This window comes from Vulpes vulpes, chromosome 9 (assembly GCF_048418805.1).
Source record: "Vulpes vulpes isolate BD-2025 chromosome 9, VulVul3, whole genome shotgun sequence".
In the NCBI taxonomy this organism is placed as follows: domain Eukaryota; kingdom Metazoa; phylum Chordata; class Mammalia; order Carnivora; family Canidae; genus Vulpes; species Vulpes vulpes.
In genome coordinates this window covers 34,453,863-34,481,678 of record NC_132788.1, presented here as the reverse complement: position 1 = coordinate 34,481,678, position 27,816 = coordinate 34,453,863, and the positions used below count along the sequence as shown (strand labels likewise).

The window sequence follows — 27,816 nt, the reverse complement described above, 5'->3', positions numbered from 1 at the left end:
ACTTCTTTTTTTAATGAAGATTTTATTTATTCATGAGAGACAGAGAGAGGCAGAGACACTGGCAAGGAGAGAAGCAGGCTCCCTGTGAGGAGTCCAATGTCAGACTCCATCCCAGGACCCCAAGATCACAACCTAAGCCGAAGGTTCAGCCACTGAGCCACCCAGGGGTCCCCAAATTATCGCTTCTTAATAATTTTTTGCTTCTTAAATAAAAACAAACAAAAAAACCCTGTACACATTCCATACTAATGAAGTATGAGAAAAGAGTTACTCTCATATACAAACAGTTGTAGTATAAATTAGTAAATAAGTATCTATTAAAATTAAAATTTGTATATACTATGATCTATCATTCTAACTTTAGAACTCCAATCTAAGGATGCCTGGGTGGCTCAGTGGTTGAGTGTCTGCTTTGGCTCAGGTCATGATCTCAGGGTCCTGGGATCGAGTCCCACATTGGGCTCCCCCAGTGAGCCTGCTTCTCCCTCTGCCTGTGTCTCTGCCTCTCTCTGTGTCTCTCATGAATAAATAAATAAAAACCTTAAAAAAAAAAAAAACTCCAATCTAAAGAAATAGATATATACTAGTTTTTTTTTTAATTTGGGTATTAGATTATATCAACTAAATTAAATATCTCTGAGAAAACTTCTTTTAAGATTTTATTTTTTTTAATATTTTATTTTTATTTATTCATGAGATGCAGAGACAGAGGCAGAGACACACAGGCAGAGGGAGAAGCAGGCTCCATGCAGGGAGCACGTTGTGGGACTCAATCCCAGGTCCCCAGGATCAGGCCCTGGGCTGAAGGTGGTGCTAAACCGCTGAGCCACCCTGGCTGCCCCATGATTTTAAGTAATCTCTACACCCAACAGAAGGCTCAAACCCACGACTGCAAGAACAAGAGTTCCTCCAACTGAGGCAGCCAGATACCCCATCTCTGAGAAAACTTTTTAAAGCTAATCCAAATATATTTTTTCCTTTCCAAAGTAGATTAGTAATTTAGATTATTTGTAACCATTTATTATTTCATTTTAAGAGATTGCTTTTCTGGAAAATTTAATTATATTTCATATTATCAATGCAACATACTAATTAAAAATATAACAGCCGATTAAAAGACCCAATTGAAAAATTATTTAAATCAGAAAATCTTGACAATGTTTATATTCTTTGAATGAGTGTCAAATTCTAATCAGTTCATTTGTAACCTAGTCTATCATAAAAACTAAAAGCTGAAATTACTATTTACTTTCTAATAAAACATTCACCAATCCATTTACAGTATTTTAGTAAATCTATGAAACTGTAGCAATTAGTAGATACTAGGAAAAAAACTGAAGGGAAACCTGCTTTCCTTGACTACCTATCAATTCTTTTAAAAGATTTTTCCTTTTCTTTTGAATTAAAATTGTATACTTTTCCCTGACTTAGAAAATCCCTCATATATAAAAATGAGCTTCTAAATACTAGTAATATTCATGTTTAAAAAAGAAGACAAGAATAAAATATTTTATGTACTAAACCCTCAAAATGTGTTTTCTAAGGTCTCTGCTATGAGGTTATTTAATGTGAAAAATTACAGACAACATAATCCTTTAATTCTGGAAAAGTCTGAAACAAACCCTCCTTATGATAAAGTGTACTCTTTAGAAAAAGTGTTAGAGAAGTTCTTCTATTCATGTTATATCCTTTACATGTTGGACTTGAAGAATTAATTAGAGGCCGAGAAAAGACAAAGATTTTCAAAAACTTTATTGTTGCTAGCTAGAGAGGCCCTTATTCTACCTAACAAGTACAAATCGTGCTGAGAATTTTAAAGACTCTTGAAACTCTCCTCATAATGTTTTTGCTTACTAACATAGAAGCTGAAAAGGGTTATGTGGAGGTTAAAACTCTTGCAGTTCACACAGCTAATTGGTGTTTGCTTATAGAGTAGTTTTTTATTTCAATGAAAAAGAACTCTAGGACTCATAGCCTAGACTTGTTTATTATTTTGACAACCCCTCCTAGGATGTTACTCTATATGCTATATCAGGCAAAGTGGCTGTAGATTATTGCATAGGGCACTTACCCAGAGGAATGGTATGGAAATCTCAGTCTAGTAGTCATTATTTATTTTTTTTAAAGATCTATTTATTTATTTTAGAGAAAGAACATGAATGAGGGGAGGGGCAGAGGGAGAGGGAGAAAGAGAGAGAAAAGCAGACTCCCAGCTGAGCAGAGCCCAACACAGGGCTGCATCTCATGACCCCAAGATCACAACCAAGCTGAAATCAAGAACTGGGTGCTTAACACCCTGAGCCACCCAGGTGCCCCTAGCAGTCATTATGTATAATTGAGCTGGAGATAATATGACTTAGGGGCTAGGGGGTAAAGAAAATTAATGTGAAGGGATTTCACATAATAGCAGAAATGTCATTTCCTTGTGTGAGATCCTTTTTAACTATGGTGGATACATACTACAATGCCTGACAAAATTAAGTAAGATAGGATCTTGTTAACCAAGAGTGTCTCTAAATGGATAAAAATAATTTGTATTGCAGATGATCAGCATTTGAAGGATCCAAAATGCCTGCACTTGAACTTGTTGCTTTCTTGATGACAAGTAGCTGGAAAAAAAAGACAACAAATCATATTTGGGTTTCTGTTAAGATGGTAAACTAGTGCAGGATGCTGGCTTCCCTCCCCACTAAAATAAGTTTTGGAAGAATTTTAAGCCACAGATAATTTGTTATTGGGATCGTCTTGGCATCCTTATAAATCATTTGACAGTGGAAGCAAGGATTTATTCATGGTTTGCTTACTTTATTCCATTAGTTTATATGTGTATGTCAGTACCACACTGTTTTAACTACTGTAATCTTTTTTTTAAAGATTTATTTATTTATTTATTCATGAGAAACACAGAGAGAGAGAGAGAGAGGCAGAGACACAGGCAGAGGAGAAGCAGGCTCCATGCAAGGAGCCCGATGTGGAACTCAATCCCCAGTCTCCAGGATCACACCCTGGGCTGCAGGCGGTGCTAAACCGCTGTGCCACCCTAACTACTGTAATCTTATAGTGAGTTTTAAAACCAAGAGGTATGAGTTCCTTTTTCAGTTGTTCTTTTTCAGTTGTTATGGTTATTTGGGATCCCTTGATGTTGCATATGGATTTAAGATAGATTTTTCTATTTCTTCAAAAACACTGTTTGGGTTTCATCAGGGACTGCATTGAATTTGTAGATTACGTTGAGTGGTATAGTCATCTTAACAATATTAAGTCTTCTGGGACGCCTGGGTGGCTCAGCGGTTTAGTGCCTGCCTTCGGCCCAGGGCATGATCCTCCTAGAGTTCCAGGGTTGAGTCCCGCTTTAGGATCCCTGCATGGAGCCTGCTTCTGCCTCTGCCTATGTCTCCGGCTCTCTCTCTCACGAATAAATAACTCAATCTTAAAAAAAAAAAAAAAAAATTAAGTCTTCCAATCCATGAACATTGGATGTCTTTTCATTTATTCATAAGTTCTTTAATTTATTTCAGTGATATTCTTTAGTTTTCACTCTGATTATTTCACCTCCTTGAAGGTTAATCCCTAATTTCTTAGTATTGTATTTTTGTTGGTGCTATAGAAGAGAGAAGGGAATCTTTTTTTTTTTTAATTGAAGTTTGATCAACATACAGTATAACACCCAGTGCTCTCCTCAGTGCCTGTCACGCAGTTACCCCATTCCCTCCCCCCGCCCACCTCCCCTTCCACTACTCTTTGTTTGTTTCCCAGAGTCAGGAGTCTTTCATGTTTTGTCACCCTTTCTATTTTTTCCCACTCATTTTCCTTATAATCAAAGGGAGAGAATCTTAAGCAAGTTCCATGCCCAATGGAGCCCAATGTGGGGCTTGATCACGGCCCTGAGATCATGACTTGAACTGAAATCAAGAGTCAGACACTTAACCAACCATCCACAAGCCCCAGCCTGTTGATGCTATTGTGAATAAAATTGTTTCTTAATTTCCTTTTGGGATTGTTCATGTTATTGTATAGGAACATAACTGATTTTTGAGTGTGATTTTGTATTCAACTACTTTCCTTAATTTTTCTTGTTTGGAGAGGGAAAATTTTTAATCTTTAACCATTAAGTATGATGTGAGCTGTGGGTTTTTCATAAGTGGCTTTTATTATTTTTGTGATAGTTTCCTTCTATTCCTAATTTATTGAGCATTTTTATCATAAAGACATGTTGAATTTTGTCAAATTTTTTTCTGTATCAATTGAAATGATAGATTGTTTTTTTTTCCCTTCATTCTTTTAATGGGATTTATGGCATTGATTGATTTTCCTATGATGAATCATTCTGTTTCAGGGATAAAATCCCAGGTGGTCATTTGTTTAATCTTTTTAATATTTGTTGAATTCAGTTTGTTAGTATTTTGTTGAGTGTTCTTGGATCAATATTCATAAAGCATATTGGTCTTTGTTTTTCTTTTAGTGTCTTTGTTGACTATAGTATCAGGTTATTGTAAACTTATTGAATAAATAAATTACAAATTGTTTTCTCCTCTTCAATTTTTTAGAAGAGTTTGATGAACATTAGTGTTAGCTAATCTTTGAATGTTTGGTAGAATTCATCTTTTTACTCTTAGACTTTTTAAAAAAAGATTTTATTTATTCATGAGAGACACAGAAAGAGAGGCAGAGACACAGGCAGAGGGAGAAGCAGTCTCCATGCAAGGAGTTCAATGTGGGACTCCATCCCGGGAATCCGGGATCATGCCCTGAGCCAAAGGCAGATGTTCAACCACTGAGCCACCCAAGCGTCCCTTCTCTTAGAGTTATTTCACTTAGCATAATACCCTCTACTTCCTTTTTTTTTTTTTTAAGATTTATTTATTTATGATAGACATAGAGAGAGAGAGAGAGAGGCAGAGACACAGGAGGAGGGAGAAGCAGGCTCCATGCCGGGAGCCTGACATGGGACTCAATCCCGGGACTCCAGGATCGCGCCCTGGGCCAAAGGCAGGCGCCAAACCGCTGAGCCACCCAGGGATCCCCAATACCCTCTACTTCCATCCATGTTGTCATGAGTGGCAAGATTTCATTCATTTTTATGACTGAGTAATAATACACACACACATATATGCATTACATCTTTAGTCACTCATCTAACAATAGACTACACTTTATTGCAAGATTTTTGATTACTGATTCAATTTCCCTAGTGGGAGATCTAATCAGATTATCTATTCCATATGATTCAACTTTCATAGATTGTGTACTTCTAGGAATTTGTCCATTTCATCTAGGTTATCCAACTTGTTGGTGTGCAGCTGTTCACAGAATTCTTTTTATTTCTTGAAATCAGCAGTAATGTTTCCATTCTCATCCTAATTTTAATAATTTAAATCTTCTCTATAAGCATTTATCAATTTTGTTCATCTTTTTTCTTTTAAGTTTAATTATTTTTTAAGTAATCTCTATACTCAATGTGAGGCTTGAACTCACAACCTTGAGATCAAGAGTCACATATCATTCCAACTGAGCCAGCAGGCACCCCTGTTCATCTTTTTTCTATTCTCTATTTTATTTATTTCTGTTCTAATTTTTATTATTTCTTTCCTTCCTTTTTCCCTCTTCCTTTCCTTCCTTCCTTTGAGTTTACTTTGGTCTACTTCTCCTAATTATTTATGGCATATTCCTAAGATAGTGATTTGAAATCTTTGTCCATCTTTAACGTAGGCATTGATGACTAAAATTTTCTCCTTAGCACTCCTTTACTGTATTCTATAAACTTTGGTATGTTGTGTATTTATTTTTGTCTCAAAATATGTTCCAATTTCCCTTGTGATTCCTTCTTTGATTCATTGATTCTTTAAAAATATGGTTTTTTTAAAATTTCCACATATTTGTGAATTTTTCTGGTTTTTTAGTTTTCTTGATAGGTGTGAAAGATGGTATCTTATTGTGGCTTTCATTTGAATTTCCCTAATGATTAGTAACGTCAAACATCATCCATATGCTTATTGGCTTTTGTATATCTTTTTTGCAGAAATCTCTATTCAAATACTTTGCTTATTTTTAATCTGGTTGTTTTTTCCCTTGTTGAATTTTAGATTGGAATCCCTTAATAAATATGTAATTTGCAAATATTTTCTCCCATTCTGTGGACTGATAGTGTCTTTAGGGCACAAAACTTCTAAATTTTATGAAGTTTGATTTGTCCATATTTTGTTCTGTTGCATGTGCCTTTGGTGACTTATACAAGATATCACTGCCAAATTCAAGGTCTTGAAAATTTAATCCTGTTTTCTTCTAACACATTTATAATTTTATCTATTATATTTAGGTTTTTCATCCATTTTTGGTCAAACTCTCTATACAGTATTAGGTAACAATCCAACTTCATTCTTTTGCATGTAATATCTAGCTTTGCCATTACTCCGTGTTGAAAACCCCAGTTGAATATGGAGTAATGTTAGGGTCCAACTTCTTTCTTTCACGTGTGTATATCCAATTTTTCCAACACTGTTTTTGAAGACTATTAAAAGATAAACTGAAGCATATTAAAAATTTTAAGAGCTTATTTGAGCAAAAATCTATTCAAATTAGGCAGCACCCAATTTAGAAGATAGAAAGGAGCTTGAAGGAGCTGTACCAAATGAAAACCTGGGGCAGCTCATTGGGTTGAGCATCTGCCTTTAGCTCAGGTCATGATCTCAAGGTCCTAGGATTGAGCCCAAAATTGGGCTCCTTGCTCAGCAGAGAATCTTCTTGTCCCTCTGTTCCTCCCCTCGCTTGTGCTCTCTCTCTCTCTCTCTTTCTCTCAAATAAGTAAATGAAATCTTTTTTAAAAAGGAGAAAGACTTTTATAGGCAGAAAGGAGTGGAAACAAGAAAGTTATGCAAAACTACAAAAAAGCAGGCTGGGTATTGCAAATTTGCCTTTAGCAAATGGCAGGGGTCTATTAGGCAGATTATTCAACTATTGCTGATCAAGTGATTCTATTTGGACAAAAATCAAATCTATACTTTAGTCTTGGCTTGGTGATATAGAGCTTAGCATAAGTTGCTCCATTTGGGGCCTCTTATTTTTGACAAGACTATCATTTTTTCATTGTGTAGCCTTTGCATCTTAATGAAAACCATTTGGCCATATCTTGAGGGTTTATTTCTGAGCTCTTTATTCTTTTCCTCCAGTCTATATATCTGTCCTTATGATAGTACCACCCCTCTTGATTACTGTAGTTTTGTCATATATTTTGAGATCAGGAACTGTGAGGCCTCCAGCTTCACTTCTTTTCTTAGGGTTGAACTCTTATACCACACACAAAAATTAAAACTCTTAGAATAAAACATGGGAGGAAATCTCCATGACATTTGATTTGACAATGATTTCTTGGGTATGATACCGAAATGCAGACAACAAAAGCAAAAATAGACAATGGGACTACATCAAATTTAAAAACTACTATAAAGCAAAGAATCAATCAGCAGAGTGAAAACACATTCTATGGAATGGGAAGAAATATTTATAAACCATATATCTGATAAGGGACTAATATTCAGAACACATACAGTATTCCCTTATAATAATGTATCGTACATTTGCGAGTGTGATTAAGATTCCCGTGAACTGAGACACCTGGGCGGTTCAGCGACTGGGTATCTGCCTTTGGCTCAGGGCATGATCCTAGGGTCCAGGAACAAGTCCTACATTGGGCTTCTTGTGGGGAGCCTGCTTCTCCCTCTGCCTATATCTCTGCCTCTCTGTGTGTGTCTTTCATGAATAAATAAATAAAATCTTTAAGAAAAAAAAAGATTCTTGTGAACTAAATTATGACATAGAGCTTAGGAGCTGATATACTCCTAAAGTAGGACAGTGAAAGGGTATTGCTAGCTTTTCCAGCTGAGAGCAAACTGCTTCTAGTGAGTCTTATTGACAGGGATGGTGAAAAAAACCTTTTGAGAGTAGCTGCATACTAGGTATGAGAGGATTTTATTATTTGCTCAAGTGATGAAACCACAACTTGTACATCAGCCATAATTGGAGTTACTCCCTGGTTAAGATTATGATAATCTATTGTTATTCTCCAAGATACATCTGTCCTATTCACAGGCCAAATGGGCCATTAAATGAGGATGTCATGGGAATCACACTCCTGTATCTTTCAAGTCCTTGGTCAGAAGTTGGAAATCAATGACACAGGGCTCAAATCAAGGCTTCCTCTGGAGGAAGACAGAAAATCCATTTCTTGCTTCTTCTACATTCTAGTGACTGCCAATATTCCTTGATTGCATCACTTTAGTCTCCAATCTCCAACCTGCCTCTATGGTCACATTGCCTTCTCTTATGCCTATAATCTCCTTCCACTTTCCTCTGCAAATCTGTGCATTTAGAGCCCACCCGGCTAATTTATTTTTAAATGCTCAATCTTAATCATATCTGCAAAGACCCTTTTCCCATAGAAAATAACATTTACAGGTTCTAGAGATTAGGATCTGATATCTTTGGGAGCCATTCTTCAGCCTGATATATGGATATAGAGCACACAGCATAGTGCCTGGCAAATACTGATTTAAGCTTTCAGGATAGAGTCAAGAAAGATTTCAGATTCTCAGGTTATAATTATATAGTTGCAAGGGAGCCAAGTGAATTACTTTCACTAATTCTTACAATTCTAATACAAATGCAATACTGCTTTTGAATTATAATTTTTTCTAGATAGTAGCTATTTTAGTATCTTTCCCCTTGTTCTTTCCCACCATAATAGCTCTCACTCTACAGTTCAGAGAACCAATAAAGGGATTCAGCCAGCTGCTGAATATGTTATTCCAATTATGTGTTATGGAACTGGAGGAAAAACATAAGATATGTTTGAAAACCCACTGGGCCTACAGCATGACAAATTGGGCTAAAAGTTCCACTGATCATCTGACTTCCATAAGCCCCTACTCTGACTGGTGGATTACAGTGACATAGTGGGTTTTTCTAAATTGGTGTCCATTCAGAGCCAGTGTTTAGTAGTCCCTGAAAGGTTGACTATTTCCTTTTCCCCAAAATATAGTTATCCTGGTTAAAAGTCATTGATGCCCTTGGTGAAGGCAGAAAGAGTAATAGTGTAAATTTTTGACAGTATACTGGGGTCCTTCCTCACAAGGACCTGGCATTTCCCTTACTTAAGAGGTTTTGGGTCTGTAATTAGCTCAAGTATGGGAATTGATTGAGGGTCTATGACTCTGATTTTATGATTTAAGTTAGACTTTTAGATGATTGATCTAGAAATTTTTTGATTATATATATCAACTAATAATTTAGTAGGTTTTCCATCTATCTCATTTTTAGGAACACCATGATCAGTGAGCCAATTGCATAGGTCTGCTGGAGTTAGACTATTCTGATTGTTGCTTTGATTCTGTGGTCCAATATAGTAACCATGCTTATCTTGGCTTTTGCAGTTGAAAGCCACCACTTGGCCCCTCCCAGCCAGGATCCAATTATTTCCATTACATTTAGGTTTCCCGTTCAATGACTGCTGCTCTCACTGGAAGGTCTGGCCTACTGAAAAGAATGATCACAGATCTCTTCAAGGATGCCATGGTTCCCCTGACAAATATTGTTTCTCATAGTATTGGTGAAAGGTATGTTTTCTGGGACCTTTCAGTGTTGGTCAGTAAATCTTTTTTTAAAAAGATTTATTTATTTATTTATTTATTTATTTATTTATTTATGAGAGAGAAAGAGTACAAGTGGGGGTTGGGGACAAAGGGAGAGGGAGAAGCAAACTCCCTGATGAGCAGGGAACCTGACTCAGGGCTTGGGCTTGCCCTAGAATCATGACCAGAGCCAAAGGCAGAGGCTTAAGCAACTCAGCCACCCAAGTCCCCCATTGGTCAGTAAATCTTAACAGACAAATCCACTTTAACATTCTACTCTCCCCAAGCCTTTGAATCAGCACCTTTATTTTTTTTTAATTTATTTTTTATTTTTTATTTATTTATGATAGTCACATCACAGAGAGAGAGAGAGAGAGAGAGAGAGAGAGGCAGAGACATAGGCAGAGGGAGAAGCAGGCTCCATGCACCGGGAGCCCGATGTGGGATTCGATCCCGGGTCTCCAGGATCGTGCCCTGGGCCAAAGGCAGGCGCTAAACCGCTGCGCCACCCAGGGATTCCTCCCCACCTTTATATTAAACTAAGGCAGAGGTGGCATTTCCAATTCATTCACTATAGACCATCTTTGGGACCATGTTTCAGCCAACCTACCAAACAGCCTTTTTTAACTCCCCAAGCTGTAACATGAAGTGCAGAATCTCTGCTTAATGATCTTATACTAATAAATTCAGCCTGATCCAACTTGATGTTCTTTCCACAATTCTCCCACACACTTAGTATCCATTCTCACACTTTCCCATGAAATTTTTTTGTCTACATAAATTAGAAAACTCAAGTAGTTCTTTTGAAGTGCAGTACACCTCTTCATAGATCATGCTTTGTACCTCACCTCTAGATGCCTGCTGGGACTTGAGTCTACTTATGGGTCTAGAAGCAAAGTGACAGTCGGAGTAGATCCTGAGGAGAAGCAGCACTGGCTTGCATAGCAATTGTTTTAGGGGAGGCCATTACAGTTTCCTCAGGCAATGCAGGTATAATTCTCTCAGAAAGGGGTGAAGAGTGTAATTCTACTGTGGGTGAGGAGGCTATATCCATTGGAGATGTGAGGTCTCCATCTCTTAAAAAGACATATCATCATGTTCCCATCTTCATCAGGGTCTTCCCATATACCCCTACTCCTTTTTTTATTTTTTATTTTTTTAATGTTTATTTTATTTATCCATGAATCCATGAGAGATACACAGAGAGAGGCAGAGACATAGGCAGAGGGGGAGAAGCAGGCTTCCAGCAAGAAGCCTAATGTGAGACTCAATCCCAGGACCCCAGGATCACAACCTGAGCCAAAGGCAGATGCTCAACTACTGAACCACCCAGATGCCCCCCAATACTGCCTTATTCCAACTTGTAGTATCCTATTCTTCGAAAGTAGTATCCTCACTTTAGCAGCAGACATAATGTAAGGCTGTCAATTCAACTTGCATTATAACTCAACCAGTAACAAGATGAGATTGTACATTTGATTTTCAGCAATCCCACCCCCTGTGGCTGGCTATAGGAGATGAGTCTCCTTCAGGGCATACATAGTCTTCTGGTTATTATACAGCTCTTGAGCTAGGGATGTGAGTCTCTGAACTCATCCTTTTTTTCTACCACTTTGTCCAGTGACACTAGGAACAACTAGTCAAATCTCATTTTCTTCATTAGTTTTTCAAAAATGCTCAAAGATATATATACAGCCACCTACCTTCTTAATAAACAATTGATTAGTAAGAGCATCCAGTAGAGATATTTTGTGTATCTGTTTTGGCAGATCATCTCATGGACTGGTAGCAAGCTCTGTAGTCAGTAGCATCTTTATATCTAATTAGAAGAGAGACAATTTCAGAAACCCCAAAACCAATTCAGAAAACTCACCCTTTATACTCTGTTCCTCTAGAACCACTCTTAGTATCAAAATCTGTATTAATTGGGGTTCTCCAGAAAAACAGAACCAAAGGAATATATGAAGAGAAAGAGATTTTAAGGAATTGGCTCATGTGACTGTGAAAGCTGTTTCAAAACAAAATTCAAAGGAGTAAGTTTAAAGATATAACAGGCTTTATTCAATGACTCATAACTTGGGCAGCGTCCCATCTAGCAAATATAAGGGACATCCAAGGAAATGTACAAAATGGAAGGATTTTATAGGCAGAAACAGAGTGAGATAAAGAGGTTAACTAGCAAAAGAAACTATTGTTTCAGGCAAGGTCATCTTCTTTTAGAGGGAAAAGCAAGGGTCTTATCATGCTGATTATCTCATTAGTGCTGATCAGGATATTCCAAATGGATAGGGCTTAAAGCTCCACCGTAAGAATTAAGCCTTGTGGGGTTTAGCAAAGTGACTCCATTTTGGGCCTGTGGTTTCTTTAAGAAGGCTAAGAAGTTCCAAGATCTGCAGTAGGCAAGCTGATAATGCAGGAGAGCCCATAGCATAGTTTCTGTCAAAGTCTGAAGGCCTAAAAAGCAGGAGAGACCATTATGTAGGTCTAGTCCAAATCCTAGGGCTGGAAAAGAGGAGGAGTTGATCATGTGAGTTCAAATCAGTTCTAGTCCAAAGACAGGTGAAGACCAATATCGCAGCTTGAATATAGGCAGATAGATCAAATTCTCCTTTACTCATCCTTTTTATTTCATTCATTACTTCAGTGGATTGGATGGGACCCACCTGCACTAAGGAGGACAATCTGCTTTACTCAATCTACTGGTTCAAATATCAATCTCATCCTATAACAACCTTAATATCACATTAGAATTATGTTTAATTAAATATCTGAAAAGGCTATAGCCCAGATAAGTTGGTACATTACATTAACCATCACACCCTAGTTTCCACTCCTCCAATCCTTCTGATGGCATTGAAAGAATCTAATCCCTTGTACTGAATACTGTACCAATGAGGGTCCTGGTAAGAAATATGGCACATTGAAATTTAGTAATTAGGGGACATTTAATAAAGATAATATTTTAAAAGATGAAAAGAAACTACAAGGTAGATGGAAACCAGAAGGAATAGTATAATAAATAGAGCTAGAAATAATTTGTGCCCTGAAGAGGCTAAAGGAGGGAGCAGTGACTATCACCTGGACCTCACCTTTACTGCTCATCTACTTATACTCACTTACCTTTGTCTTACATCTTTCCTTAAATTCTTCTTTCCAACTTATCTCTCTTTTTTAAAGATTTATTTATTTAGGGCACCTGGGTGGCTCAGTGGTTGAGCATCTACCTTTGGCTCAGGTTGTGATCCCAGGATCCTGGGATCGAGTCCTGCATCAGGCTCTCTACAGGAAGTCTGCTTCTCCCTCTGCCTATGTCTCTGCCTCTGTGTGTGTGTCTTTCATGAAGAAATAAAATTTTTTTTTTAAGATTTTATTTATTTATTCATGAGAAGCAGAGAGAGAGAGAGAGAGAGAGAGAGAGAGAGGCAGAGGGAGAAGCAGGCTCCATGCAGGGAGTCTGACATGGGACTCGATCCTGGGTCTCCTGGATCACACCCTGGGCTGAAGGTGGTGCTAAACCGCTGAGCCCCCCGGGCTGCCCAAGAAATAAAATTTTTAAAAAAAGGTTTATTTATTTGAGGGAGGGAGGGACCGAGGGTGAGAGAGTCTTAAGCAGACTCCGCACTGAGCACAGAGCCTGATGTGGGGCTGGATCCCACGACCAGGAGATCATGACCTCAGCCAAAACCAAGAGTCCAATGCTTGCTTAACTGATTAAGCCACCCATGCACCCCTCCAGCTTATCTCTTAACTGAGCTAAAAGACTTTATGGGCATAATATCCCCGTGATATAAACTGAAACTACTTCTCAAGCAAGAAGAACCCCAGGAGCCCAGGCCACCCAGAGGAATCTGAAATTTTTTTTTAAGATTTTATTTATTTATTCATGAGAGACACAGAGAGAGAGAAAGAGAGAGGCAGAGACACAGGCAGAGGGAGAAGCAGGCTCCATGCAGAAAGCCTGATGCAGGACTTGATCCTGGGACTCCAGGATTACACACTGGGCCAAGGCAGGCACTAAACCGCTGAGCCAACCAGACATCTCTATTTTTTCACAGTTTTAGCATCAGAGTTAAATTAAGAGGGACAAAGATTTCCCATATACTTTCTGTCCCCTCACATGCATATCATCCCCTATCAACATCTCTCACTAGAGTGGTACATTTATTACAATTGATGAACCTATATTGACACATTATTATTACCCCAGATCCACAATTTACCTTAGGGTTCACTCTTGGTTTGCATATTCTATGGTTTGGAAAAATGTATAATTATAGGATCATATGGAATATTTTCACTGCCCTCAAACTTTGTGCTCAGGCTATTCATCCCTCCCCTACTTGAACCCTGGCAACCACTTTTTTACTGTCTCCATAGTTTTGCCTTTTTGAAAATGTCACATAGTTGGAATCATATAAAATGTAGTCTCAGATTGACTTCTTTCACTTTGTAATATGTTTTAAGTTTCCTTTATGTCCTTTCTTGGCTTTATAGCTCATTTATTTTTAGCACTGAATAATATTCTATTGTATGGATGTACCAAAGTTTATTTATTCACTCACTTACTAAAGGCATCTTGGTTGTTTCCAAGTTTGGCAATTATGAATGGAGCTACTATAAACATCTGTATGCAGGTTTTCATATGAATGTATGTTTTCAACTCATTTGGGTAAATATCAAAGAGTGTGATTGCTGAATCTTATGGTAAAAGCATGTTTAGTTTTTTTTTTTTTTAAGATTTTATTTATTTATTCATGAGAGACACAAAGAGAAAGAGACATAGGCACAGGCAGAGGGAGAAGCAGGCTCCATGCAGGGATTTATTTATTTATTAGAGACACAGAGAGAAAGAGACAGAGGCACAGGCAGAGGGAGAAGCAGGCTCCATGCAGGGAACCTGATGTGGGACTCAATCCTGGGTCTCCAGGTTCAAGTCCTGGGCTGAAGGCGACGCTAAATTGCTGAGCCACCCAGGCTCCCTGCATGTTTAGTTTTGTAAGAAACTGCCAAACTGTCTTCCAAAACAATGAATGGAAGATCTTATTGCCCTGCATTCTTGCCAGATTTGGTATTGTCAATGTCCCAGATTTTGGCCATTCTAATAGGGGTGTGGTGGTATCTCATTGATTTCATTTGCATGTTCATGATGACATAATATGGAACATCTTTTCATATGGTTATTTTCCACCTATATATCTTCTTTGGTGAAGCCTCTCTTAAGGTCTTTGACCTATTTGTTAATAAGGTTGTGTGTTTTCTTATTGTTGTGTTTTAAGGATACTTTGTCTATTTTGGATAACATTTTTTTTTATCAGGTAAACCTTTTGCAAATATTTTCTCCCAATCTGTGGCTTACTTTTCTCATTCCTTGATGTTGTCTCTCCTAGAGCAAAAGTTTTTAATTTTAATGAAGTTCGTCTTACCCATTATTTCTTCCCTAGATTGTACCTTTGGTATTATATCTAAAATGTCATCTCTGTACCTAAGGTCATCTAGTTTTTCTGCTCTGTTTTCTTCTTGGAGTTTTATAATTTTGCATTTTACACTTAGGTCTGTGATCCATTTTGAGTCATTTTTATGAAGGGCATGAGGTATTTGTGTAACTTTTTAACCTTTTATTTATTTATTTTTTTTGTATATGGATACCCAGTTGTTTCAGCACCATTTGTATTGTTCCATTGCACTGCCTTTGCTGGTTGATTTATATTCATTAAGGTCAGTTTCTTCTTTTTTTAAGATTTTATTTTTAAATGATTTCTAAACTCAACAAGGGGCTCAAATTTACAACCCAAGACCAAGAGTTATAAGCTCTACTGACTGAGCCATTCAGACACCCCATTCATGAAGGTCAATTTCTGGGTTCTATATTCTGTTCCATTGATCTCTTTTTCTATTTTCTTGCTAATACCACATTGTTTGGATTATTGTGGCTTTGCAGATGTTGAAGTGAGGTAGCATCATTTCAACTTCGTTCTCTTTCAGTATTGTGTTGGCTATTTTGGACCTTTTTGCCTTTCCATATAAACTTAAGAATCAGTTTGTTCGGGTGCCTAGGTGGCTCAGTCTGTTGAACGTCTCAAGTGCTACTTTTCAGTGTTACCTTGGTTTGAAAAGTACAAAATTCTAAACAAAAACTGTACTACCGGGAAGCCCCGGTGGCTCAGCGGTTTAGCGCCGCCTGCAGCCCGGGGTGTGATCCTGGAGACCCCGGATCGAGTCCCACGTCAGGCTCCCTGCGTGAAGCCTGCTTCTCCCTCTGCCTGTGTCTCTGCCTCTCTCTCTCCTCTCTGTCTATACTCATGAATAAATAAATAAAATCTTAAAAAAAAAAAAAAAACTGTACTACCAATGGTAGCTGTTCAGGAGCACACAGCTGTGGTTACTATGCCCTGAAATAGCAGTAGTTCTCAATATAGTTTATAAATGTTTGTCAGCCTGTAAAAAAAAAAAAAAACAAAACAAAAACAAACAAACAAAAAAAAAAAACACCTTCTTGCCTTTTAAATTTATAGACATAAAGTAGAATAGTGATTACCAGGAGCTGGAGGTGGTGGGAATGAGGAGTTATTGCTTGATAGGTGTTGTTTCTCTCTGGGATAAAGAAGAAGTTCTGGAGGTAGATAGTGATAATGGTTGTGGATGTACAATCCAATAATAATGTAGTGATAATGTGGATATACTTAATACCACTTAAGTATGCACTTAAAAATGATTAAAATGTTAGTCTTATGTATATTTACCACAATAAAAAATATAATAAAAAAATAGAAATAAAAAGTGCCTGCCTTCAGAGTACTCACATTCTACTGAAGAAACTTCAGATTTTACTCATAGCAATGAAAAACCATTGTTCTGAGTCTTTAGATTACAAAATCTGATTTTAAAAGTATACTATTAATTTATCATTTAGGCTGTTCTGTAGAAAACTGTTTGTAAGGGAGTAAGAGTAGAAGCAGGGTGAGAGATGAATGTGGCTTTGCCTAGCAGGGCAATAGTGGTGATGTACAAAAGGGGGTATATTGGGGATTTTAGATGAATGGGGCAGATCTACATTACTCTCAGGGGAAAAAGTTTGAAGATATACTGTTAAAGGATAAAAACAAGGTGCAGAACATTACAAAGTTTGAATTATCAGTTATGTCCGAAAGAAACATATATGTACTAAATGTTTCATATAGGTACACATCCATGTATGTAATACACAGGAAACAATTGGTATTATAGAAGAAAATACATAAATATAGCATAAGGGTTAGAGAGGTATCAAAACCATTTTATCTTTTTGTATTAAACGTTTTCTTTACAAAGAGAATTTATTCATATATTTAATGTGTAAGTAAAAATTAACTTTAAGAAAACTTTAGAAGGACTTTTGGAAAACTGGTGGTAATAGTGATATACTTTTTTATTCTATCTATATCCCCCATAAAACCACACAGGATACTCAAGAGAATAAGAAGATAAGACAGACTTGGAATAAATATTTGCAAAAGACATACATCCACATAGGACTGTTATCCAAAATATACAAAAACTCTTAAAACTAAATTAAAAAATAAAAAAAAACAATTTAAAAATGGGCAAAAACCCTGTAAAAACATCTACTGAAGAAAATATACAGATGTCAATTAAGCATTTGAAAAGGTGCTCACCATCATCTCAACATTATATGCAAATTATGTTTGCATATAATGGGAATTGCAAATTAAAACAACAATGAGATCTATTAGAATGGTCAAAATTCAAAACACAACACAAAATGCTGGTGAGGATGTGAAGCAGCAGGAGTTCTTATTCATTGCTTATAGGAATGCAAAATGGTACAGCAACTTGGGAAGAAAGTTTGGCAATTGTCTTAGTCTTTTTTAGGCTGTACAACAGAATAAAATAGACTGAGTGGCTTGTAAACACAGAAATTATTCCTCACAGTCCTTGAGGCTGAGAAATCCAGGATCAAGGTGTGGGTATGTATGTTGTCTGGTGAGGGCCCTTCCTGATTCACAGCCAGGAATCTTCTCACGGTGTCCTTATTCAACAGAAGAGGTGAGGGAGCTCTCTTAGGTCTCTTATATAAGGACATTAATTCCATTTAAGAGTACTTCACCTTCCAAAGGCACTATTTCCTAATTTTATTGCATTGGGGTTTGAGAGTTCGACAAGAATTTTTAGGGGACACAAACTTTCAGTTTCTGGCAACAGTTTCTTACATAACTAAATATACTGTTTTGTTTTGTTTAAGATTGTATTTTTAAGTAACCTCTACACTCAATATTGGGCTTGAACTCACAATCTAAAGATCAAGAGTCACACTTTCTGCTGACTGAGCCAGCCAGGTGCATCAGAACTAAATATACTCTTATCATAGAACCCAAAAGTCATCCTCCTTGGTATTCACCCAAATGCGATGAAAACTGATATCCACACAAAAACCTACACATCTATGTTTATAGCAGCTTTATTCGTAATTGCCAAAACATAGAAACTTATCCCTCCATAGATGATAAATAAACGATGCTACATTGAGACTATGGAATGTTATTCAGTGCTAAAAACAAAGGAGCCATTAAGCCATGAAAAGACAGAGTAGTCTTAAGTGTATATTGCTAAATGAAAAAAACGAATCTGGAAAACTACATGTTTTATGATTCCAACTATATGACATTTTGGAAAAGACAAAACCACGAAGATAGAAAAAGTAAAAAAGTAGTTACCAGGGGTTGGGAGAGATAAATAGGAAGATTTTTAGAGGGTGCCACTATTCTGTGTGATACTATAATGGTATATATATGTCTATCTTTATACATATATCAAAACCCATAGAATGTGCAACACCAAAAGTAAACCCTAAGGGGATAAATTACAGACTTTGGGTGATGAGGATGTATCAACAACATAGATTTGTAACAAATATTCCACTTTGGTTCATGTTGTTGATAGTGCTGAAGAATGTGTATGTGTGTGTGTGTGTGTGTGTGTGTGTGTGTGTGTATGTTGGGGCAGTGAGCATATGAGAAATACTTATAGTTCCATGCAATTTTGCTGTGAACCTAAAATTGCTCTAAAAAGTAAGGTCTATTTTTTTTAGATGGGGGTTCCTCCAAAAGCTAAATATAGAATCACCACATGGCCCAGTCATGCCCTTCTTCTGTATAATCCAAAGGAACTGAAAACAGGATTCAAACATATACTTGTACACCTATGCTAATAGCAGAGTTATTCACAAATGCCAAAAGATAGAAACCACCCTAATATCCATCAACAGATAAATGAATAAACAAAATGATGAGATATGATTCAACTACAAAAAGGAATGAAGTCCTTACACATGCTACAGCATGGGTGAACCTTGAAAATACGCTAAGTGGACTAAGCCAGACACAAAAAAGGACAAATATTTTATGAATTCACTTAAATGAGCTATCTACAATAGGCAAATTTACAGACACCTAGTAGAATAGAGGTTACTAGGGACTGGGGGGGGAAAACAAAAACCTGAGAGTTATTGCTAACTGGTTATTATTTGGGATAATGAAAACAAAACATAGATATCTAAACCAAAGGAAATAGATATTCTAATTTAAATGCTACTGCCATGCCCTTTTAATATATTTTAACAGTTTTAAGTATATTCCTTGGCATATACTAATCTACTTGGGTCAAAACAATCCTAATAGGATTGAAAATACTGATATCCTGTTGATAGTTGTTGACATTTTATGAAAAGATGACAAGTATATTGCATGCCAAGGATTTAATGACAAAGACTGCTCAAACCTTGAATATAAAAAGCAAAATCAAAAATCGTATCTTTGGGATGCCTGGGTGGCTCAGCGGTTGAGTGTCTGACTTTGCTCAGGTGGTGATCTTGGGGTCCTGGGATAGAATCTTACATCAGGCTCCCTGCTCAGCAGGGGGTCTTCTTCTCCCTCTCCCTCTGCCCCTGCCCCCTGCTATGTGCTCTCTATCTCTATCTCTCTCAAATAAATCAATAAAATCTTTTAAAAAATAAAAATAAAGCTTATGTGCTCTATTGAAAAAGAAAAAGCCCACACAGGACTAGAATGAAAAAAAAAAAAGAATCCTTGAATAACATCTACAATAAAATTAAGTAATGCAGGGATCCCTGGGTGGCTCAGTGGCTTAGCGCCTGCCTTCAGTCCAGGACATGATCCTGGAGTCCCGGGATCACGTCCCACATCAGGCTCCCTGCATGAAGCCTGCTTCTCCCTCTGCCTGTGTCTCTGCGCCTCTCTCTCTCTCTCTCTCTCTCTCTCTCTCTCTGTCTCTCATGAATAAATAAGATTTAAAAAAAAAATTAAGTAATGCAGCAATTCCGTGGCTTCAAAACATAAACAGATAGCAACAAACCACCAAAAACTGCTAGAGATAAATGGTATCAGTATCTGTGCAAGAGGAAACAGGGAAGAAACAGAGCACCAGAGAGAACCAAAATCCTCAATTACTAAGTGACATTCATTGGGAAACTTCCGTGAGTAAATTTAAGAATAAAATCTGAAACTCCAGCATATTGCACAAGGTGTCTTCAGAAAGATAAAAAGGTAATGAGAAAGATGGTCTCATAAACTCTCAAAAATAACTCTCAAACTCTCAGCAAAATCTCTCTTCATGGGAGTGTTAAGATTTAAGCAGTAGATGGGCAAAGAACACAAAGGAAAAAGAGGATACAGATAAAACAAAGTAGAGAGCAGAGACAGGATCAGAATATCTCAGAAAGCAAACTGCTATATATTGTGACTTTTCATAAAAACAAGAGGGTCACTTGGGTAGCTCAGCAGTTGAGCATCTGCCTTTGGCTCAGGGCGTGATCCCAGAGTTCAGAGATCTAGTCCTGCATCCAGCTCCGTGCAGAGAACCTGTTTCTCCCTTTGCCTATGTCTCTGCCTCTCTGTGTCTCTCATGGATGGATAGATAAAATCTTTAAAAATAATAATAAAAAAACAACAACAGAAGATGGCACTATAAAGCTGTAAAATTAGCAAAACAAATTAAATTTTACCTCTTCTTAAAGTTTAGGAAACCGATTTATTTTATTTTATTTTATTTTATTTTATTGGAAACCGATTTAAAGTAAAAATAAATAATAGAAACAGATCCATGTTAAATCTTATGCAATGTTAATGTACTTTGTTAAAATAGAGATTAAGAAACCAGATAAGTTCCCAAAGGAACATAAAAAGACATCAGGAACGTATGCTTGTAAAACAGATGGAAACAACACCCTAATACTTCAAAACTAGTTAAAAGACATTAGAAATTATAGAAAATTGAAAGAACAACATAAGAACCAGAAAAAAACAGAAATGAGGTAACAGAATTCAGAAAAGAATCACTTGAGGAACAAAGAAAAAACTAAAAGAAACACAAAAGTGAATAAGCACTGTAAAATGTCCTAAGAGAAAAAGGAGGAAAATCAAACAGAAATGAAGAAAGAGATGAAAAATATTCAAGAGAAAGTACAAAAAAAAAAAAGAGAGAAAGTACAAATGTAAAAGACAAGCAATGAAGATTTTATACATATATAAATATAAGGCCACAGTAAAATAATATATAGATATTATAAAATAATGAAATATATAACATAATCATATATTATGTATAGTATAATTACATTTTAATATATATCTCATAAGAGTCATCAAAGAAACAAGGTAAGGAAAAAGAATAAATATTTTAAAATATATTTCAAGAAAAAATATTTTAAATGTTTTATTTATTTTAGAGAGAGAGAGAGACTGAGCAGGAGGAGGAGCAGAGGGAGTAGGAGATAATCTCCATCAGACTCCATGTGAGCACAGAGCCAGATGTGGGGCTCAATCCCATGGCCCTGAGATCATGACCTGAGCCAAAATGAAGAGTTGGATGTTCAATTGACTGAGCCATTCAGTGCACATATCTGGGAAAATTGACCCTGGATGACAAACACTGAAACATATTTTTAAAAATTATTAGACTTTAGGGGCACCTGGCTGGCTCTGTCAGTAAAGCATGCAACTAACTCTTGATCTTGGGGTTGTGAGTTCAAGCCCCACGTTGATTGTGGACCCTACTTTAAAAAAATTTATTAGACTCTTTAAGAAAAAGAAAATATTCTTTGGAGATCCCAAGTACAAATGATAAAAAAAAAATTTATTGTCACCAGGCATTCTTGATAGCAATACCTTATGCCAATAGACATATATTTAAGATAATCACAGAGAAGAATGTGAGCCAGTCATCTCATAACCAGCAAACTTAATTTTCAAACATAAAGGATGTAGAGAAATGATCAAAAACTTGCAGGGAAAAACTCAGAGAATATTGTTGCTATGAACCCTTTCTTCCACTCGATCTTAGCCAAAAGGCCAAGAAGTGATGAACTCTTACTTCCAAATCTACTAGAGAATGATCTTTGGACAACCATAATGGCTGGAATGACATTAATTAACATAAAGAGAATGGTGATGATTGAATTTAATGTAGAACTAAATATATTTTTGGCATTAAGGAAGAGAGTATAGTATTTCATGAATATATGCCCTAAAAATCAGATACAACAAATGTAGAAACAATGGATAAAGGAAAACAGGCAAACACATTTTTAAAAACTACTTTCAGTAATTATGTTGCTATTTTTTGAGTCTACTTTATGCATAATATCAGCTACAGCATATGAAGTATTACATTATGTTCTAATTATATTACTCCTAATGTCCTTGAGAATAAATATTTTCCCTGTGCGAGAAAAAAGACACAGATCTAAAATAGGACAGTTTCCTGAAATACCTTTAGTCCTAAACTTGAATTGATAGTATCAGTTTGAACTCATGAAATACTTCATGTTTGCAGGGGTGGGAGGATAGATAGAGATACAGATTTTCTAGCTCTGTCTATTGAAGAGAGAGGACTAGACAACTGATTTCAGGCTTGGGCAGGAAATGTACAATGTCTTGCGACTCTCAACCCAGTGAGGACACAATCCAACACTATTGGAGTTATGTTTAAATTACTTGAAAGTCAAATTGAAGAGGCTTTCACCTGACAAAGATAAGGCAATTTGAGCAATAAATAAAATAATCCCGTTAGACTGAAACACATTGGATGTATTTAGGACTATTAAGTCATCATGATATTTCTTGGAAAAAGTACTGGATACAAGGTCCTTTTACTTGTTGAGTTGTAAGAGTTCTTCATATATTATAAATAATAGACCTTCTTAGATATGCAATTTGCCAATATTTTCTCCCATATGATAGGTTGTCTTTATACTTTCTCAATAAGTCCTTTTGATACACAAACATTTTTAATTTTGAAGAAGTGCAAATTGTAATCTTTTAAAAAATGTTTGTTTATTTACGTTATTTATTTATTTATTTATTTATTTATTTATTTATTTAAGTAATCTCTACATCCAACATGGGACTCAAACTCATGACCCTGAGATCAAGAGTTGAAAGTTCTTCCAACTGAGCCAGCCAAGGTTTCCTCAGATTATAATTTCATTGTTCAGATTTTGGTATTGTATCTAAGAAACCACTGGAAAATCTGAGGTCATGGAGATATGACCTGTGTTTTTATCTAAAAGTTTTATAGTTTTCACTCTTTTATTTAGGTCATTAATCCATTGTGAGTTAATTTTTATATGTAAATCACTTGTAAAAATGTAAGAATTTTTTTTTCCATTTAAATATCCAGTTGTCCCAGAAACACTTGTTAAAGAAACCATTCTTTCTCCATTTTGCCAGAGAAAATAGGCTAGAAAAAAAAGTGTAGGGAAAAAAAAAAAAGCATGGATGAACCTTGAGGACATTATGCTAGGTAAAATAAGCCAGTCACGAGAAGACAAATATGGTATAATTCCACTTACATGTCAGAATCATAAAGATAGACAGTAGAATGGTGGTTGCCAGGAGCTGCGGGAAGGGGAAATACGGGTTATTGTTTGATGGGTATGGAATTTCAGTTTTACAAGATGAAATATGAGAATAGACGGTAGTGATGGTTGCACAGCAATGTGAATGTATTGAATGCCTCTGAACTATACAGTTAAAAATGATAAGTTTTATATTGTATGTATTTTACCACAAATAGAAAAAAAGAAAGAAAAAGATAATTTTAAAATGTGTCCATCAGCCTTGCACAGTGGCAGTATCGTACCCAATGAGGTTTATCTGAGGTGCGATTATTGCTAATTGAAAGATGTGTCCATCAGGAGTTCCAAAAGGAAATATTAGAATTGGGGTGAGGCAATATTTTTAAAAAAACAGTTGAGGAATTTCCGGTATTAAAGAAAGATATGCATCTCCAGAATGAAAAAGCATACTTAATTCTGAGCAAGATAATTAAAAATAAATCCTTGTCTAGACAATCTGGGGTAAATGGCAGAACATTTAAGACAAAGAAAAAGAACCTTGAGAGAAATTAAAATGTTTATACAAAAAAAAAAAAAATCAAATTAGAATAACTAGGGGAAGCCCCGGTAGCTCAGTGGTTTAGCGTCATCTTCAGCCCAGGGTGTGATCCTGGGGACCCGGGATCGGTCCTGTGACCGGGTGACCCGGGATCACCCAATAATGGGTGAACACAGGACTGATCCCTGCATGGAGCCTGCTTCTCCGTCTGCCTGTGTCTCTGCCTCTCTCTCTCTGTCTGTCATGAATAAATAAATAAAATCTTAAAAAAAATTATAAACTTCTCATTAGATGCAATTGGTATCTGAATATGATTCAATAGCATAGTTAATGTGCTGGGGAAAATAACTGTCAATTTAGAATTCTATACCTGCTTACTTAAATGATCCTTCAAGAATGAAAGCAAATAAACACTTTTTATGGCAGAGATTGAGGGAGTTTACTTTTCACAGACCCTCACTGAAAGAACTAATAAATGAGACACTCAAAAAAAAAAAAAAAAATGAGACACTCCAATAAGCAGGAGTTTTTTTTTTTTTAATTTTTATTTATTTATGATAGTCACAGAGAGAGAGAGAGAGAGGCAGAGAGACACAGGCAGAGGGAGAAGCAGGCTCCATGCACCGGGAGCCCGATGTGGGATTCGATCCCGGGTCTCCAGGATCGCGCCCTGGGCCAAAGGCAGGCGCCAAACCGCTGCGCCACCCAGGGATCCCCTAAGCAAGAGTTTTTTAAAAAAGATTTCATTTTCTTAAGTAATCTCTACACCCAATGTGGAGCTTGGACTTACAACTCCAAGATCAAGGGTCATATGCTCCACTGAGTCCCCAGGCACCCCAAACAGCAGAATTTTAAATGGAAACCAAAGAGTGGCATTCGGGAAGCAATGGCAAAAAAAAAAAAAAAAAAAAAGAATATGTGTATATATTTTGGAAAATATAATAACTGTGTACTGCATAAATAAAATAATAGTAAGAATCATGATTAGTCTGAGGAAAGTTAAAATTAAGGCAACCTTTTAACAAAGGACCTAGGCAATTTGGCATCAATGGATCATAAAGCCATAAGGTAAATGTGGATGGAAACTTTTATAATGGGTGAACCAACCTGACATCACCTAGTTTAGTAATCAATTTATTGCTTGTCAGCTTCACATTCACCCTTTGCCTACTCCATGAAATGGATTTGGGTACTTTGTTTTTCCTTCTCCAACTGGCATAATGTTAAATGGGTCAATAGATAGTGCTGAGGAGTTCATTACAAGAGGAAACAGTCTTGCATCTGGTCCAATTGTTTGCTCACCAAGCTTCTATAGTGTTTCCTGCACTATGTGTTTCCATAGTGCAGAGCCTGTTTCCTGCAACATGTGTGGCTTCTCCAGAAGCAAGCTCCCACAGTGTTTGCAACTTCTACGTGGCCTAGTGCCTGCAGTAAATGGTGACCAGTAGCACCCGACTGGCAGAGTGAATTTCAGCAAGTATAGAGGGAGGATTTTTGTAAGTTGCATTGCCACAACACTAGGAATTCTAGTTAAGTTCCAGTGGACAGATTACCAGAAAGTTCCACTGGTGCATCACCATAGTGCATTCTCTGCCATTTTGTGAGTTATGGTCATGGCCCACTCGATAAAGTCTGAATTTTACCCTGGCAAGGTGAGGGTGGGTAGGGATGTCTTCCATGGGCACTCTATCTTAGTCGTAAATGTAGTTGCTGTCCCTTATATCTGACATTCCTGTATTTTCTAGCATTTTCTTCACTTACTAGCCAATCCCTTGTTATTCCAATCTCCTGTTGTAAGGAAAAAGCCAAACTGCAAAGTCTGAGGAAACAGTTCCCACAAGAATTGTCCTCACCTCTGACAACAATTATGAGTTCAGGGGGTTCCCAAACGCACCCTCAAGTTTTAGTAACTTGCTGAACGATTCATAGAATTCTCGGAAAGTTATTACATTCACAGTTTATTATGGGGAAAGGATGTAGGTTCAAAGCTACCAAGGGAAGAGATATATTAAGCAGAGTCTGGGAAGGGTCCAAACACATATCTGGTTGTTTTCTCCATGAAGAAACATGGATAGTGTTGTCTTTCCCAGGCACAAAGTATTGCCAATCAAGGAAGCCCATCAAGTTTTTGATGTCCATAGTTTTTATTAGTGATCAATCACATAATGCCCATGAGCCCCTTTCCAGTAGCCAGACTAATACCTAGAGTCTCTATTTCTTCCCCAGGAGTCCCAGGCTCGAGTCCCACATCGGGCTCCCTGCATGGAGCTTCCTTCTCTCTCTGCCTATGTCTCTGCCTGTCTCTTTCTGTGTCTCCCATAAATAAATAAAATCTTTCAATAAAATAAATCCAAGAAGAAATAGGAATATGTTTTTAAGATTTTATTTTTAAGGGGTGCCTGGGTAGTTGAGTACTTAATTGACTAATTAAGTATCTGACTCTTGATTTCAGCTCAGGTCCTGATTTTAGGGTTGTGAGATCAAGCTGTGCATTGAGCTCTATGCTCAGTGGGGGATCTGCTGGAGATTCTCTCTCTCTCCCTCTGTCCCTCCCCCTGCTCAAGTCCTTGCTCATTTTGTCTCTCTCCCTCTAAAATTAAGTAAATAAATCTATTTTTTTTATTTTTTAAGTAATCCCTATATCTAATATGGGGCTTGAACTTACAACCCTGTTGTACCCTGAAAATAGGAATATTTTTATTTTTATTTATTTATTTATTTTTAAAGATTTTATTTATTTATTCATGAGAGACAAGAGAGAAAGAGAGGCAGAGACACAGGCAGAGGGAGAAGCAGGCTCCATGCAGGGAGCCCAACATGGGACTCGATCCTGGGTCTCCAGGATCAGGCCCTGGGCTGAAGGCAGGAGCTAAACTGCTGAGCCACCCGGGCTGCCCCCCAAAAATAGGAATATTTTTTAAACTTTTAAAGAAATTAAGTCAATAACCAAAAGTCTCCAAAAAGTAATAGGTTCCAATATTTTTAAGATAATGTTTTTTATTTTGAAATAATTTCATACTTATAAAGAGTTGTATCTGTACAAAAATGTCCTGCATACTCTTATACTCAGATTCATTGCTAACATTTTGCAACATCTGCTTTGTTGCTTTTCTCACTATATATGCATATGTTTGTCTTTTTCCAGAATGATTGGAGTTAGATGCAGACATAATGTTGTTTTTTCCTTAAATGCTTCAGCATGTATTAAATTACAAGGGTATCCTCTTTCATAAATATAAATGAATTATCAAAGACATCCAGATGGCCACAGACACATGAAAAGGTGCACTCATCATCAAGGAAATGCAAATCAAAGTTGCAATGAGATATTACCTCACACTTGTCAGAATAGCCAAAATAAAAAACACAAGAAATAACAAGTATTGGCGAGTATGTGGAGAAAAAGGAACTCTTGTGCACTGTTTTTGGGAATGCAAACTGGTGCAGCCACTCTGGAAAACAGTATGTAGGCTCTTGAAGAAACTAAAAATAGTCATAATGAGCACAAGGTGATGTGTGGAAATGCTGAATTACAATATCATACACCTGAAACTAATACAACACTATATATTATCTAACTGGAATTAAAATAAAACTTACACTAAAAATAGAATTACCATATGATCCAGAAATTCCACTAAGTATTTACACAAGGAATACAAAAACATTAATTCAAAAAGATATATGAATCCCTATGTTTATTGCAGCATTATTTATAACATCCAAATTATGGAAGCAACTCAAGTGTCTATTGATGGATGAAAGGACAAAAAAAAGATACATAT

General features: G+C 36.7%; 1 non-coding gene across 1 annotated transcript; it reads left to right on the top strand.

Moving 5' to 3' along the window:
- The first annotated feature begins 23,751 nt into the window (after positions 1-23,751).
- LOC112918731 (U4 spliceosomal RNA) lies at positions 23,752-23,889 on the top strand. Its single transcript, XR_011994604.1, has one exon. It is a non-coding gene; the product is annotated as a U4 spliceosomal RNA (small nuclear RNA).
- The last annotated feature ends 3,927 nt before the right edge of the window (positions 23,890-27,816 follow it).